Genomic DNA, 16,155 nt, shown 5'->3' with positions numbered 1-16,155 from the left:
AACCAAATTGCTAATATCAAAAATGAAAGGGGTGAACTCACCTTCAATGAAGAGGAAATTAAAACAATAAATAGAAATCACTTTGCCCAACTTTATGCACATAAATTCAACAATCTAAATGAGATGGATGATTATTTCAAAAAATAAAAATTGCCCAGATTAACAGAAGAGGGAGTGGAATACTTAAACAACCTCATCTCAGAAAAAGAAATTGAACAAGCCCTCAATGAACTCCCTAGGAAAAAATCTCCAGGGGTGGATGGATTTACAAAGGAATTCTATCAAACATTTAAAGAACAGTTAATTCCAATACTATATGGACTAATTTTGAAAATTAGGAAATGAATCCTCCCAAATTCTTTTTATGATATAAATATGGTTTTGATACCTAAATCAGGAAGAGACAAAACAGAGAAAGAAAATTATAGACCAATTTCTCTAATGAATATAGATGCAAAAAATTTAAATAAGAGTTTAGCAAAACGAATACAGCATCTTATCATGAGATTAATACATTATGATCAGGTAATATTCATACCAGGAATGCAGGGCTGGTTCAATACTAGGAAAACTATTAGCATTATCAATCATATCAACAACAAAACTAACAGTAACCACATGATTATCTCAATAGATGCAGAAAAAGCTTTTGACAAAATACAACATTCATTCCTATTAAAAATGCTGGAGAATATAGGAATAAAGGGAACTTTCCATAAAATAATAAGCAGTATCTACATAAAACCTTCAGCAAGCATTATATGCAATGGAGATAAGCTAGATGCATTTCCAATAAGATCAGGGATGAAACAAGGATGTGCGTTATCACCACTATTATTCAATGTGGTACTAGAAGTATTAGCTGTAGCAATTAGACAAGATAAAGAAATTAAAGGAATTAGATTAGGCAAAGAAGAAACTAGGTTATCACTCTTTGAAGATGATATGATGATATACTTATAGAATCCCAACGATTCAAGCAAAAAACTACTTGAAATAATAAACAACTTTAGCAAAGTTGCAGGTTACAAAATATACCCACAGAAATCTTCTGCATTCGTATATATTGGTAACAAAGTCCAACAGCAAGAGATAGAAAGAGAAATCCCATTTAAAACTAAGGTGGGCACTATAACATATTTGGCAGTTTACTTGCCAAAACAAACCCAGGGACTATATGAACACAATTACAAGACACTTTTCAAACAAATCAAGTCAGACCTAAGTAAGTGGAAAAACATCAGTTGCTTGTGGGTAGGCCAAGCCAACATCATAAAAATGACAATTCTACCTAAATTAATTAGCTTATTTAGTGCCATACCAATTAAACTATCAGATAATTATTTTCTAGAGTTGGAAAAAATAACATTAAATTTCATCTGGAAGAACAAAAGGTCCAGAATATCATGGGAACTAATGAAAAGAAATGCTAGGGAAGGTGGCCTAGTGCTACCAGATCTCAAATTGTATTATAAAGCAGCAATTATCAAAACCACTTGGTACTGGGTAAGAAACAGGAGGGTAGACAAGTGGAATATGCTAGGTACTCAAGACACAGTAGGCAATGAGTACAGCAATCTACTGTTTGATAAACCCAAGGACCCCAGATTCTGGGATAAGAACTCACTGTTGGACAAAAATTGCTGGGAAAACTGGATAACAGTGTGGTGGAAACTAGGAATAGAACAATGCCTGACACTGTACACAAGAATAAAGTCCAAATGGGTACACAATCTAAGTATAAAGATGGGTACTATGGACAAATTGGTGGAGCAAGGAATAGTGTATTTATCAGATTTATGGAGAAGGGAAGAATTTTTGACTAAAGAAGAGACAGAAAGCATTATGAAGTGTAAGATGAATAATTCTGATTACATTAAACTGAAAAGTTTTTGCACAGCCAAACCCATTGCAACCAAGATTCAGAGGGATGTAGAAAATTGGAAAAGAATTTTTTACATCTAATATTTGTGATAAAGGTCTCATTTCTAGAATATATAGGGAACTGAGTCAAATGTACAAATATGCAAGTCATTCCCCAATTGATAAATGGCCAAAGGATATGAACAGGGAATTCTCAGAGGAAGAAATTAAAGATATCTATAGTCATATGAAAAAATGCTCTAAATCACTTTTGATTAGAGAGATGCAAATTAAAACAACTCTGATATACCACATCACACCTATCAGATTGGCTAACATGACAAAAAAGGAAGATGATAAATGTTGGAGGTGATGTGGGAGAGTTGGAACACTAATTCATTGTTGGTGGAGCTGTGAGTTGATCCAACCATTCTGGAGAACACTTTGGAACTATGCCCAAATGGCTACAAAAACATGCATACCCTTTGACTCAGCAATATCGCTTCTAGGACTGTATTCCCAAGAAATCATAAAAATAAGAAAGGGTCCCCCATGTACAAAAATATTTATAGCAACACTCTTCTTGGAGGCCAAAAACTGGAGATCAAGGGGATGGCCATATAATGGGAATGGCTTAATAAATTATGGTATATGAATACAATGGAATACTATTATGCTATAAGAAATGATGAACAGGAAGACTTCAGAGAGGCCTAGAAAGACTTATATGATGTGATGCTGAGGGAAAGGAGCAGAGCCAGGAGAACCTTGTGCGCAGCAACGACCACAGTTTGCAAGAGATTTTTCTGGTAGACTTGGATCTTTGTAGCAGTGCAAGGACTTAAAAAAAATTCCCAATGATCTTTTATGGCAAAATGTCTTCAACATGCAGAGAAAGAACTATGGAAGTCAATTGCAGAATATAGCAGATCACTTTTTTGTGTGTATTACATTTTGGTTTGTTATAAGATTTCTCCCATTCAATATAATTCTTCTGCATGTCATGACTATAGTGAAAATGTATTTAATGTATGTATGGAACCTGTATAAAACTGTATGCCATCTAGGGGAGGGAGGGAGGACTTAGTGGGGAGGGAGGGAAAAATCTAAGTTATACAGTAGTAATTATAGAACACTGAAAATTAACAAAATTAATATAAAAAATAAAATAAAATCCACCTTCTTCAAAAGACCTTTCCTGTCCCTCCTGATTTTAATGCTGCCTTCCTGTTTCATATTGTCTCCCATTAACTCTTTCTAGATCTTGAATCTGAATAATTAGCTGAATGTTATTTCTTGCCTTAGAATATCACCTCCTTGGGGTCAGGAATTGCTTTTAACCTTATTTTTTTTTTTTTTTGATCTCTCAAGTACTTAGCATACTGTCTGGTCCCTAGTAAACACTTAATAAATGCTTGCTGACTAATGGACAAGAGATGAAAACTAACCTTGCCTAAGTTAATCTTCTCTCATTTAATTTTTTCTTCCATCAAACAGTTGAATGGATGGAAAGAGAAGCGGCTGAGAAGGGAAGAAATTGCTGGTACAGCAATTAAAGGAAAAGATGCAGAAGATGGAAGCCCAGCAGAGAAGTCATGAAGAAAACATCAGATAATTGGAAAAGAAGATGGAGGAACATAGGATCCAGATCCTGATAGAACTGGAAGTGTTTCTGGATCATAAGCCAAAGGTACACAAAGTTTGGCATCAGTGGCTATGCTTATGAAGCAACATCACCACCATGACAGGAAAGGGATGGGCAAATATTAAGGGAAGAGAAAGTTGCCTTCATGTGAGTTAGCCTGGTGGAGAGCAAAGGACACTGGATATTTCATCAGAAGATCTGGGTTTAAGCTCTTTCCTTCTCCTCCTCCTCTGTGTTCTCTCCTGTAATATAGGGTCAATCACATCTGCCTCACTGAGTGCACAGATTTGTTGTGTGGATCAAATGATTTTTGTGTCACTCATTAATCATCCCCCCAGCTCTCACAATGAACTTCTCAAGCAAGTCTATTCCAAGTTCAAGCAATTCTCCAGATTCTCACCCTATGAGATTCAGATTTCACAAGCCCCTATCATCTAGCGTTTCTCTAGTGAACCAGAAGGCACACTTAGTTCAAAGCAGAGACCTAAAGACCAGAGACTTTTCTGCTACATCCCTTTTATACAAGGCAGACAACTTAACATACCATCAGTCTAGATATCATCCCTCAGGGATTTCTCTCTCATAAGAGATCCATTAATTTTTCTGCACCTCAACCAGAAGGATGTTCCATGAACCAAGCTGTTTTGAACAAAGATCCAGGTCATCCCAACTAACTTGTGCATTCAGACTATTTTCAATTCTATTCCATGCCCAGCAATCTCCTGCATCATCTTTGCCAGAATTCTTTTGTCCTCAAGTCAGTAAGTCCTTGATTAACTTCTATTGTTAAATTTGTTACAGATAGCACCTGATAAAAATTACCCTTTTCTGAAAATTGCAGAGGGCTAATTTCAAGGCCCCCAAATATGTCAACTCCCAAAACCTTGACTCTTTCCTGCAAATGTAAAAGAGAGGGAACTCTTCCTGTGACCTCATTGATGGAAGTAATGCAGTGAGATTTCCTCTACAATCAGCACCACCCAGTAGGGATTGTCCTAGAGAATTCCTGGTGGTTCCAAGGAGTTAAATGACTTGTCCTGGGTCATACAAGCCTTTGTGTTCTGCATCCAACCACATTCCTGGCCTTTTGTATGTAACTATGGTAGCACAAAGAGTCCATGATATCTGTTTTAGAAAAAAGTCTTGAAAATCACAAAATGCCAAGAACCTTTGAGGTCTTGTGATTAGTACTTACAATACCATAGCACACAGAAGGAAATCTCAGAGGGAACTGGAATGAATCAGTCTCCCCTCCATCTGCTTCTGACAGAACCCCTTGAATTCAGATCAAAGGCTCTTTGTCCTCAACCAAAACCCTAAAAATGTCCAAACTGTCTGTGGAGTCATCTCTAATCCTAAGAACCATGGACATTGCAAGGAAATTCCAGAGTCCCCTGGGGCTTGGGGGCTGCTAGCATGATGCCAATTGTACCCTCCTACCTGAACCCAAACTCCTGGTTCCTGGGGAAACAGCATATCCAGGGGATGACCTGGTTCTCTTAGTACCACTATTAATAAGCTCATACCCAAGAACCATGGGAGACCCGGCCTATACTCATGGAATTTGGTCAGGACCAGCCCAGGCTGGTAACAAAGACAGCAGACATTGATTCATATTTGTTTCTGTGTTGATCAAAGATTCAAGCCACTTTGAAGTTGGTTAGAGCCCATCCTGAGTCACTCTAAATAGTATTTTATGCCCTTTTTAAACGTGTGAACATCTGGGCCACTCAATTATGAGTTGAGAATATTGCTGAAAATGATTGCTAGCATTTTACTTATCACTTTAAGGATTAGAAAGCAAACATTATCTCATTTTTATCCTTACAACAATCTGGGGAATTAGGTGCTATTATTGATTAAGGAACATGACCCAACCACAGCCAGTGAGTGTCAGAGGCAGGATTCAAACTCAGGTCTTCCTGACTCCAAGTCCAGCATTGAACCATCCACCTCAACCCCTTCAGGACCATGATTCTAACCCAAATGGCCTTGTGTTCAGCTGTTACAGAGTTCACCATTGGCCCTGAGGTCTTGCTTTTTGTCTCTAGTAGTGGGGAAGTAAAGAGACATTGCAGAGAAGACCTAATGTCTAGATGGTTTTTGTCATTGCCCAGTAATGACCCTTGAGGAACAATTCCCTGTGCCTTTTCTCCCTCTTCTATTCTATTTAGGATTCACACTTATGCAGAAGAAACACATAGAGGTGCCTGGTTCTTGGTGGAATGGAGACTAACCAATGTGCAATGCTGATGTGCTTCTGTCTTTTCTTAGGGATAAAGGAAGCTGTTGGAGGAAGGGTTTGATAAGAAATCTGAAGAGATGAATAAAGAAATAAACTACCTACAAAAAGAGATTACAAATTCTAAGACTAAAAAAGGTTTAGATATCTTTGGCACTGTATTAATGGTCATGTTACCTTTTTGCAAAAAAAATTCATTGGCTTGGGGGCAGAGGCATTCAGCAATTTTTGAAAAAATTCTGAACAAAGTTTCTCAAATGAAAGTTGTCCCACCTAAAGAGAAAATGACACTGAGATCTCCCTGTATGTGGGTCTGAGTATGTATGCATATATTTCCTGCATCTAATTTATTCAAGTATTAAAAAGTAAAGCTGATATTCACCATATAATATAAAGGATATGGGAGAAAATTCACACAAAGAGCATCCATCCCCTCAGTGTTAAGGAAATGAGGCTTCATTGCACTAAATGAAGGGCTTCTTTTGAAATATAATGAAAACAAATGGTCTGCAGTGTCATTCGCTTCCCTTTGGTGGCTCAGAAGAATCAAAGCTAGAAGGACTCTGGACAGTCATAGAATCGAACTGCCTCATTTTATATGTGATTTCTTGGTGGTTCAGTGGGTTGGGCAGGACTTGAGATTGAGTTCAAATCTGGCATCAGACATGTACAAGCTGTAGGACCCTAAATCACTGTTGAGGGCCAGGATGGAGTGCAGCTGACAAGTTCAGGATAGACCTTCAGGGAAACTGTTCTTTGAGACTGTGCTCATTATCATCCAGAATGGCTCTCCATGGCTCCTCCCCCGTCCCCTGGGAGGTTGCTGTCTCCGTGAGACAAACAAGAATACTATGGAATAAAAGGGATATGTAAAATAAATGCCTTCTAGGCTAACAGTCTTTAAAGACAATAAGACTGGCCAAATCACTAGGACGGGAGACAAGCAGAATGTTATGTGGACTTCAGTTTCTGTCTCTAAATACCCTGACTCTTGGATCAGTAAAGGGAGTTGACCTATCTTCTTCCTCCTGCCTGTGTTTTTCTTCTTCACCACATCACCAAGCCATGTGGGGATGCAGGCCATCCCCTACACCTGGCTCCTCAACAAGGACCTGACCCAGGAAAGGGACTCATCTTTTGGTGATTGTGGCCCCCTTGGAAAGGAATTCCGAGTTGTGACAAAGCAACTAAGGTAAGGGGAAGCCTCGAAGAACCCTTGTGGGGGCATTTCACTTTATCCGAGGTTCATGCAGGCACAGTAAAATCTCAGCAATTACAGGCTTACAAGGAGAGCTTACTGTGTTAACAGAATCAAAAAGCAGATTCTTTTCATAAGAAATCAAAACTGACAGGTAAACAGTAAAAGTAAGGTTAACTATGGGTCAGATACTTTTTAAGAGCAGAAACACTCAGGTAGAGGTGATTGCGGAGAAGAAGGAAGGGGGAGAAGAGGTGGACTCCTGGCCAGAGGAAGCCTCAGTACCCCTGGAACCCCTGGCTCCCACAGAGCCACTGCCATTCTATACTCCTCCAGAAAGGAGAAGACTAGCAGGTCCTTTATCCAAGGCTCATCCTCTGCCTATACCGCTGCAGCCTCCTAAAAGTCAGCTATCGCTTTTAGAAAAAAGCTTTCCAAGAGGCTAAAGAAATAGAAGAAGATATGACAGAGTTCCTAGGAGGTCCAGCAGTATATCCAGAAATAGAAAAACTTAACCCTAGGAAACCAAATGATCCCATAAGAGAGTATCAACCTCTGGACATAAAGGTGTTAAAAGAATTTAAAAAAGGAGGCACTGAATATGGTCCTTTATCTCCCTATGTTGGTGCTTTATTGGTTTCCATAAGTAGAACAGCTATGTCACCTTATGATTGGATAACCTTGGCAAAGATGTGCCTGGAGCCTCGTGATTTTATATTATGGCAGTCAGAGTTTCACTATCAACGCAGAGATCAAGCTAGGCAGAAAGAACAGAATGGAATCAATGCTGTCTATGAGCAACTTTCAGGCACAGCGGATTTTACTCCTTTAAAAAATCAGACCAATTATGAGATGTTTGCTTATCAGCAAGTTAGTCTATGTGCCTGAAAAGCCTGGAATTTGTTACCTGGAAAGGAAGAGAGGGGGCAGTCATTTACAAAAATTATTCTGGGCAATGATGAGAGTTTTCCTTCCTTTGTGGCATAGCTCACAATAGCAGTAACTCGAGCCATAGGAGACGGAGCTGCCTCCAACATACTTATCCAAAGGCTAGTTACAGAAAATTGTAATGAGGACTGTAAAAGAGCATTAGCAGGAATCACCAAAGACACAACTGTAGAGGAGATGATTAGGAAGTGTAGTAGGATCACAAACATATTATGTTGATATATTGGCAGAAAAATTTGCAGGGCTTTCGACACATAGTCTGCCACATGGCCAAGGAAAGGTATATTAATAAATGTGGAAAATTGGGACATTTTAAGGCAGAATGTTGATCAAAAACCCCAATACAATCCACACAAAAATCACAAGCCACTAGACCAAAAACCCAATGTCCTAAATGTAATAATGGCTTTCATTGGGCTTCTGAATGCCTACAGTCAGGTCTACTCCAGGCCCCAACAAGAATAGGGGCGATGTCACTCCTCCCACCATGACCTGGGAGTCAGCTTTACAAACCGGGACAGGATCATTCAATATAGTCACTATTCCTCTTTATTCCAACATATCAACTTTGCTCACTGCTTCTATGAGTCACCCAGTCATTCCTGTAACTTTTGTTCCTCCTATACCAACAAATACTCTTGCTATTACTCTTGCCTCACCCACTGCTTCCTTTTCTTATACAAATGTTCTGCCACAAGTTTTCTTTCCAGGACAGGTGATTTCAGCTATCACTGTTTTCCTCACATGTCTTCACACTCATAATATTAGAAAAGGGGATCAAATAGGGACAGCTTTGCTAATACAGGTACCCTTGCATATGCAAATGCAACATTTAGGAAATGAAGAAAAGATGTCTAAAAAGACATAAGTATATTGGGCTCAGCAAATTAGAACAGCACGCCCCACTATTAAGTTAAAGATAGATGGAGTAGAGATTGAAGGGATAGCTACAGGAGTAGACAAGACTGTGATTAGTGAATCACAGTGGCCTATGAAATAGCCTACACAGGCTAGTGACACTATGATGTGGGGCATAGGCTCCATATCACAGCCACAAATGAGTGTTAAGTGGCTGACATGGGAATATGAAGATAAGAGAGGAAGAATTAAGCCCTACATTGTAGCTTCTCTTCCTAGGAGTCTGTGGGGAAGGGATATTTTGGAACACATGGGCGCAGTCACACAGACAAATTTTAATAGGGGCCTCTGTAGGAAAGCCATTAACATTACAAATGGCTGCTCAGTTATCCTGGACAGCTGGACCACCTGTATGGGTTGAGCAGTGGCCCCTTACTCAAGAAAAGTTGATGGCTTTAAAGGAAATTATTGAAGAGCAACTTAAAAAGGGAAACATAGAGCTAACAACTAGTCCCTGGAATTCTCCAATATTTGTTATAAAAAAGAGATCAGGGAAATGGAGGATGCTAACTGATCTGAAGATGAGGATGGAAAGCATGAGAAGCCTACAATCAGGCCTCCCTTCACCCATTATGGTCCCTCGAGAATGGCCCTTGTGATCTTAAAGATTGCTTTTATACTATACCTCTACACCCTAAAGATTGCAAATATTTTGCTTTTTCAATGCCTTCAGTTAATTTAAAAGTACCCCACTTAAGATATCAATGGAAGGTACTGCCTCAAGGAATGAAGAATAGTCCCACTATGTGTCAATCATTTGTAGCAAAAACATTAGAGCCAATCAGGAAGAATTATCCAAAAGCCTATATCACACATTATATGGGATGACATCCTTTGTGCTCACCCACAACAGGATGTATTAGAAAAAATATTAGGACAGACAGAGAATGAATTAAAAGCAAGGGGACTACAAGTTGCACCTGAAAAGGTACAAAAGAAAGTTCCTTTTTTGTATTTGGGATATCAAGTTGGGTCACAAGAAATTAGACCACAAAGGGATGTGTTAAAAACTTTAAATGATTTTCAAAAGCTGTTAGGAGATATCAGTTGGTTGTGACCAAAACTAGGGATACCAACACATGAGTTAATTTCATTTTTTGATATCTTAAAGGAGACACAAACCTTAATTCTCCTCGAATAATGACACCTCAGGCTGAGGAGTAACTAGAAAAAATTGAAAAGGCAATCCAGAGGAATTATACAAACAGATGGGATCCTCAAATAGGCTATGAAATAACCATTCTAGCCACACCAATTATGCCACTAGAAGTAATACATCAGCAAAAGGCAGTCATAGAATGGGAATTTCTACCAGCACAGACAAAGAGATCCATCACCCCTTATGCTCAATTAGTAGCACAATTGGTAAAGAAAGCAATAAAAAGAGGAATACAACTCACAGGATAAGTTAAGAGTGTAGTTCATGTGCCTTTGACTAGGGAACAAGTTGAGGAACTTATTGCCTGTGATATAAACTGGCAGGTGATATTAGCAATATATCAAAGGAAGAATGACAACAAAGTAAGCAATAGTTTATTGAGGCTTATGGAGCCATATCAATGGACTGTCCAATCTCAAGTAAAAAGGGAACCATTAGATAAAGCAATTTTAATATTCACGGATTCAACAAATAACAATAAAGCTTCATATTATATACCCCCAGATACACAGAGGCTCATTCATACACCTTTTGATTCCACACAGAAAAATGAAATCTTTGCAATAGTAACAGCAATCCAAGAACAAAAAGGAGATCTCAATATTATTTCAGATAGCAAATATGCCATATATGCAGTTAATCACATTGAAACAGCACAAGAAGGAATCAAGAAGATGAGATTACTCAATTATTCATAACATTGCAGAAAACAATTAGGGAACATTCAGGAAGAATTTTTATAATGCATGTCCCATCTCATGCACTGCTGCCAGGGCCTACAATAGAGGGAAACAGACAAGCAGACAGCTTGCTCACACTGACAATTTTAGAAGCACAGCATTCCCACAACCAGTTTCATCAGTCAGCTTTCACAAGCAATCTCACATTACTAGAGTGCAAGCAAGAAGCATTGTAAAGTCTTGTCCACATTGCATTCTGTTTTTGCCAGCTCCATCAAATATATCCATCAATCAATCCTCGAGGATGCGATCCTCTTAAAATATGGCAAATAGATGTCACACATGTCCCAGAATTTGGAAGGAATAAATACCTTCATGTGACTATAGACACATTCAGGTTATACTATTGCCACCCCACTGACCGGGGAATCAACAAAATTTATTATTGATCATCTGTTTAGGTGTTTTGCCACTCTAGGTATTTCACAAATTATAAAAACAGATAATGGTCCAGCTTATGCTAGTCAAGCCTTTACTAAGTTCTGTCTGTCAAACAGAATACAGCATAGAAATGGCATCCCATATAATCCTACTGGCCAAGCCATTGTAGAATGTCGCAACCGTGACATAAAAACTCTCCTCCAAAAATAAAAGAAAGGGAGAGAAGAAGGCAAAAGGATAAGGAGAAGAGTTGATATGGTGTTGTATACCATAAATTTCCTGACACCAGATAGAGAGGGGCTTAAACCTGCTCAAAAATAGTTTCAAAAAGACAAAACACGCCTCACTGATTGGAAAATAGTGAAGGTGAAATGGAGGGACATGAAAACAGGCTTGTGGCATGGACCCTCTGAATTATTAATGTGGGGGCGAGGGTATGCTTGTATTTCCACAGGAAATGCTGAAGAAACAATCTGGATACCAGAAAGAGACATCTGACCTCTGACATACATTGGAGAAGATAAGGATCGAGGAAAAGAGGAAAGAAAAGAGGCCAAGACCACAATGAACCCATCGTCGGACTGACAGGACAATGAAGACACTCATTCTGCTTCTGGGCACCTTCCAGCTGACCACTGAAGCAGAAGGAACTGATTGAGAGGAAGATAGATGGACTTTTTGTACATAATCTGCCTTGGGTTAGGGTGGTGACATGGGGAAGGGAAGATAGAGGACGTAATTATAGTAGGATATGGGTCAAAGGTTTTTTGGGAAACAAATTGATAAAGATAGAATTTTTGCTCTTATGATTGGGAAATAACATGCTTTAATTGTACTATCACTGAATACATTGGTTTCCATATAGCTAATGCTAGCATTATATCTGTAATTATGTGTCCTAGGTTTGCTTTAATGCCTATCAAAAGTAAAGGCTGGTATATGTCTGTATCTGATCAAACTTTTAATCAGTTAATGTTGAAAATAAGACAGAAAAGATGTATAAGTTGCATTATTTTAGGCTTTATAAGATTTGTGGCAGCATTGGCTTCCTCTGTATCAATTGGCTTATCCGTACATACAATTTAATGGATGCTTTAAGGGAAACTATTGTGGTGATAGGAAACAAAGTTGATGTTTTTGAAACAAGATTGTTCATAAGATGTGATTATAGGTTCATTTCTATTTGTGTTACTCCTGTCTATTATAATACCTCTATATATAATTGGACTAATGATATAGATCAGGCTTCCGAGGGAAATCTTGACCTCGATGAAGCTGCAAGTGTAATTTGGGATTATTTTGCTAATACAAATCCCTTTGCATCCCTGTTCCATTGGCTCATGCCTATGTTACCTCTATCCATTTGTTTCTCTGTATCAGCCACCTATTTATAGGTGCCTTCTCTCTCATGGGTAAGGTCTTCAAATCCAAGTACATTATCTCTGGTTACAACAAAAGAAAGGGGGAATTGTTGAGGGTCAGGATGGAGTGTGGTTGACAAGTTCAGGACAGACCTTCAGGGAAAGTGTTCTTTGAGACTGTGCTCATTATCATCCAGAATGGCTCCATGAGACAAACAAGAGAACTATGGAATTCAAGGGATATGTAAAATAGATACCCTCTAGGCTAACAGTCTTTAAAGACAATAAGAATGGCCAAATCACTAGGACAGGAGACAAGCAGAATGTCATGTGGACTTGCAGTTTCTATCTATAAATACCCTGACCTTCAGATCAATAAAGGGAGTTGGCCTATCTTCTTCCTCCTGCCTGTGTCTTTCTTCTTCACCACATCACCGATCCATGTGGGGATGCAGATCATCTGCTACAAGTCACTGAAACTCTCTGTATCACAGTTTCCCCATACATAAAATAGGGGTAATAAAAGCTTCTACTTCACAGACTTTTTGTGAGGATCAAATGAGTGAAGTTCTTTGGAAACTTCAAGTGCTATATAAATACTAGCTATTAATATTATGAAACATTGAGGCTCAGAGATTTGACCAAAGTCACACAGAAGATGGGACTTAAACTGAGGCTTCTTGACTCCAAATACATTCAGACAACCACAGAGAAGTAGTCCCTTGACATTTCTTCAGAGACACATAAATTTGACTTTGCTTCTTAAGATTTTAAAAAAGTCCAAGTGGAATATTCCTGATTTCAGAACCCCCAATTATACTTTGAAGTAGACATAGTAATGTGTGATCAGTGGAAAGTGTATTGAGTTTGTAGTGAGAAAATTTGAGCTCAAATGCCAGGCCTCCACTCACTGCGTATGTGAACATGAACAAATCACTTCACTTTCTCCAGCCTCAATATCCTTCTCTGTAAAATAACAGGCTAGGCTTGATGACCTCTTGGGTCCCTTTCATCTCTAAATTCTGTTTCTTTTGGATGCATATTAGACAGGTCTCCCAGAATATCCTCTCTACCATTGTTCAGAGAGTAGCTGATATATTGTGTTTCCTAGTCTCTCTTAAAAAGTGACAAGTGAGTATATACAAATCCTTCATAACGAGCCTGAATATGACTTTTTGCAACTTCTAACTCAGAAGTTCCCAAATTTTCTTAGTTCACAGAACCTTTAGTGTCTCAGTGTTTTTTTTAAAACACCTCTGAGAAAAAAAGAAATACTTAACAGTCCTGTTTATTAATGCTGCAACAGGTATTTATGTCCTAACAACTTAACCATTTGAAAAATTTATACATGTGAATAGAATGATTTTTTAAACTGCATTCTTCTTATGTTGTTATTCAGTCATTTTCAGTCACATCTGACTCTTCATGATCACATTTGGGGTTTCCTTAGCAAAGATACTGGTTTGCCATTCTGTTCACCAGTTCCTTTGATGGATGAGAAAATTGAGGAAAAACGGCTAAGTGCCTTGCCCAGGGTCTCACAGAGAATGGATGTCTGAGGCTGGATTTGAACTAGTCTTCCTGATTCTAGACCCTATGCTCTACCCACTGAGACACATAGTTGTCCATGTTTCCATTCTTAAATACCCACCATTAATAATAGGATGTGTGTGCCTACTGGGCACAGTACAACTTCTCAAACTTGGAATTCAGTTGGACACTATAGCCTCCCTCCCTCATTTCCTGTTCTTCAGTGAATTTTGCTCAGTGCTTGCTTTCTAACTCACCAACTGCTAAAACCCCAGCTTCACCAAGATATTATGATGCAAACTAGAACTTACTATCCTGGCCAAAAGCATAAGTGAACAAACTCATCTCTAACATTCCAAAATGTCAATGAAAGGAATGTTGTGTGATCTAATGCTGAATCTGTGAGCTGTCTCTAGGCCCTTGTTTCCCTTGAAAATTCAAATATCACACAATATCCCAGTGAATTCTGTGGATCACTGGAGAGTCTTACCCTGCTGACTGAGAACCACTTCTGGTTTAACCTTCTGAGTCCAAGCAGACAATCTAATCCCTTTACATGTAATACTCCTACAGGTAATTGGAGACACCTGTTTTGTTCCCTGTAGGTTTCTCTCCTCTCACCTAAACCATCTTCATTTTCTTCACTATATTTTTTGCCCTAATGGTTTTGCATTTGAAGGTCTCTGTTTTATTTTTCTCATTTTCAAAATAAAATTTCTTTATGTAGTATTGTGAACTGTGTATTTTTTATAATTAATTTATCTATTTTGAGTTTTCAACCTTCAATTCCATAAGATTATGAGTTTAAATTTTCTCCCCCTCCATCTCCTTGCCCCTCTCCTACACAGCGTGCAATCTGATATTAGGCTCTACGTATACAATCATAATAAACGTATTTTTACAATAGTCATGGTGGGAAGAAGAACTAGAATTAATGGGTGGAACCACTGCAAAGAAACAAAACAACAAAAGAAAATGAGGGCAAGTGGTATACTTTCATTTGCATTAAGACTTCAAAATTATTTCTGTGGATGTGGATAGCATTTTCCATTGTGGGTCTTTTGGAGTTGTCTTAGAACCTTGCATTCCTGAGAAGAGTTAAGTCTATCAAAGATAATCATTGCACAACGTGATTGTTACTGTGTATAATGTTCTCCTGGTTCCACTCATTTTACTCAGCATCAGTTCATTCAAATCTTTCCAGGTCTTTCTGAAGTCCAACTGCTCATCATTTCTTACAGAACAATAGTGTTCCATTACATTCATATATCACGATATGCGATTCTTGGCCACCAGAAAAAGAGCTGCTATAAATACTTTTGTATATATGGGTCTTTTCCCCATTTTTATGATCTCTTTGGATATAGATGTAGCAGTGGTATTGCTGGGTCAAAGGGTATGCACAGCTTTATAGCCCTATGGGCCTGGTTCCAAATTGCTCTCTAGAATGGTTGTATCAGTTCACAACTCCACCAACAATGTATTAGTGTTCCAATTTTCCCACATCTTCTTCAACATTTATCATTTTCCTGTTTTGTCATGTTAGCTAATCTGCTGGTGTGATGTAGTACCTCAGAGTTGTTTTGATTTGCATGTCTCTAATCAATATTGTTTTGGAAAATTTTTTCATGTGACTATAGATAGTTTTAATTTCCTCCTCAGAAAACTGAATGTTCATATACTCGGACCATTTGTCAAATGAGGAAAGACTTGTATTCTTATAAATTCAATTCAGTTCTCTATATATTTTAGAAATGAGGCCTTTATCAGAGACATTGGCTGTAAAAAATTGTTTCCTAGCCTTCTGCTTCCCTTCCAATCTTGGTTGCATTTGCTTTGTTTGCACAAAACCTTTGCAATTTAATGAAATCAAAATCATCTATTTTGTATTTCATAATATTCTCTATCTCTTATTTGCTCACAAATTCTTCCTTTCTCCATGGATCTGACAGGTAAACTATCCCTTGCTCTCTTAGTTTGCCTATAGTATCAGTCTTTATATCTAAATTATGTACCCATTTTGACTTTATTTTGGTGTAGAGTGTAAGATGTTGATCAATGTCTAGTTTCTGCCATACTATTTTCCAGTTTTCCAGGCAGTTTTTTTAAAATAGTGAGTTTTTATCACAGAAGCTATATTCTTTAGATTTATCAAATAGTAGATTACTAT

General features: G+C 38.2%; 1 pseudogene; it reads left to right on the top strand.

The window, feature by feature from the left end:
* Positions 1 to 7,394, top strand: part of LOC140523225 (guanylate-binding protein 6-like) — a 33,108-nt pseudogene extending 25,714 nt beyond the window's left edge.
* The last annotated feature ends 8,761 nt before the right edge of the window (positions 7,395 to 16,155 follow it).

The sequence above is a fragment of the Notamacropus eugenii genome, chromosome 2 (genome assembly GCF_028372415.1).
Source record: "Notamacropus eugenii isolate mMacEug1 chromosome 2, mMacEug1.pri_v2, whole genome shotgun sequence".
Classification (NCBI taxonomy): Eukaryota; Metazoa; Chordata; class Mammalia; order Diprotodontia; family Macropodidae; genus Notamacropus; species Notamacropus eugenii.
This window is presented reverse-complemented; position numbering and strand designations above follow the sequence as displayed.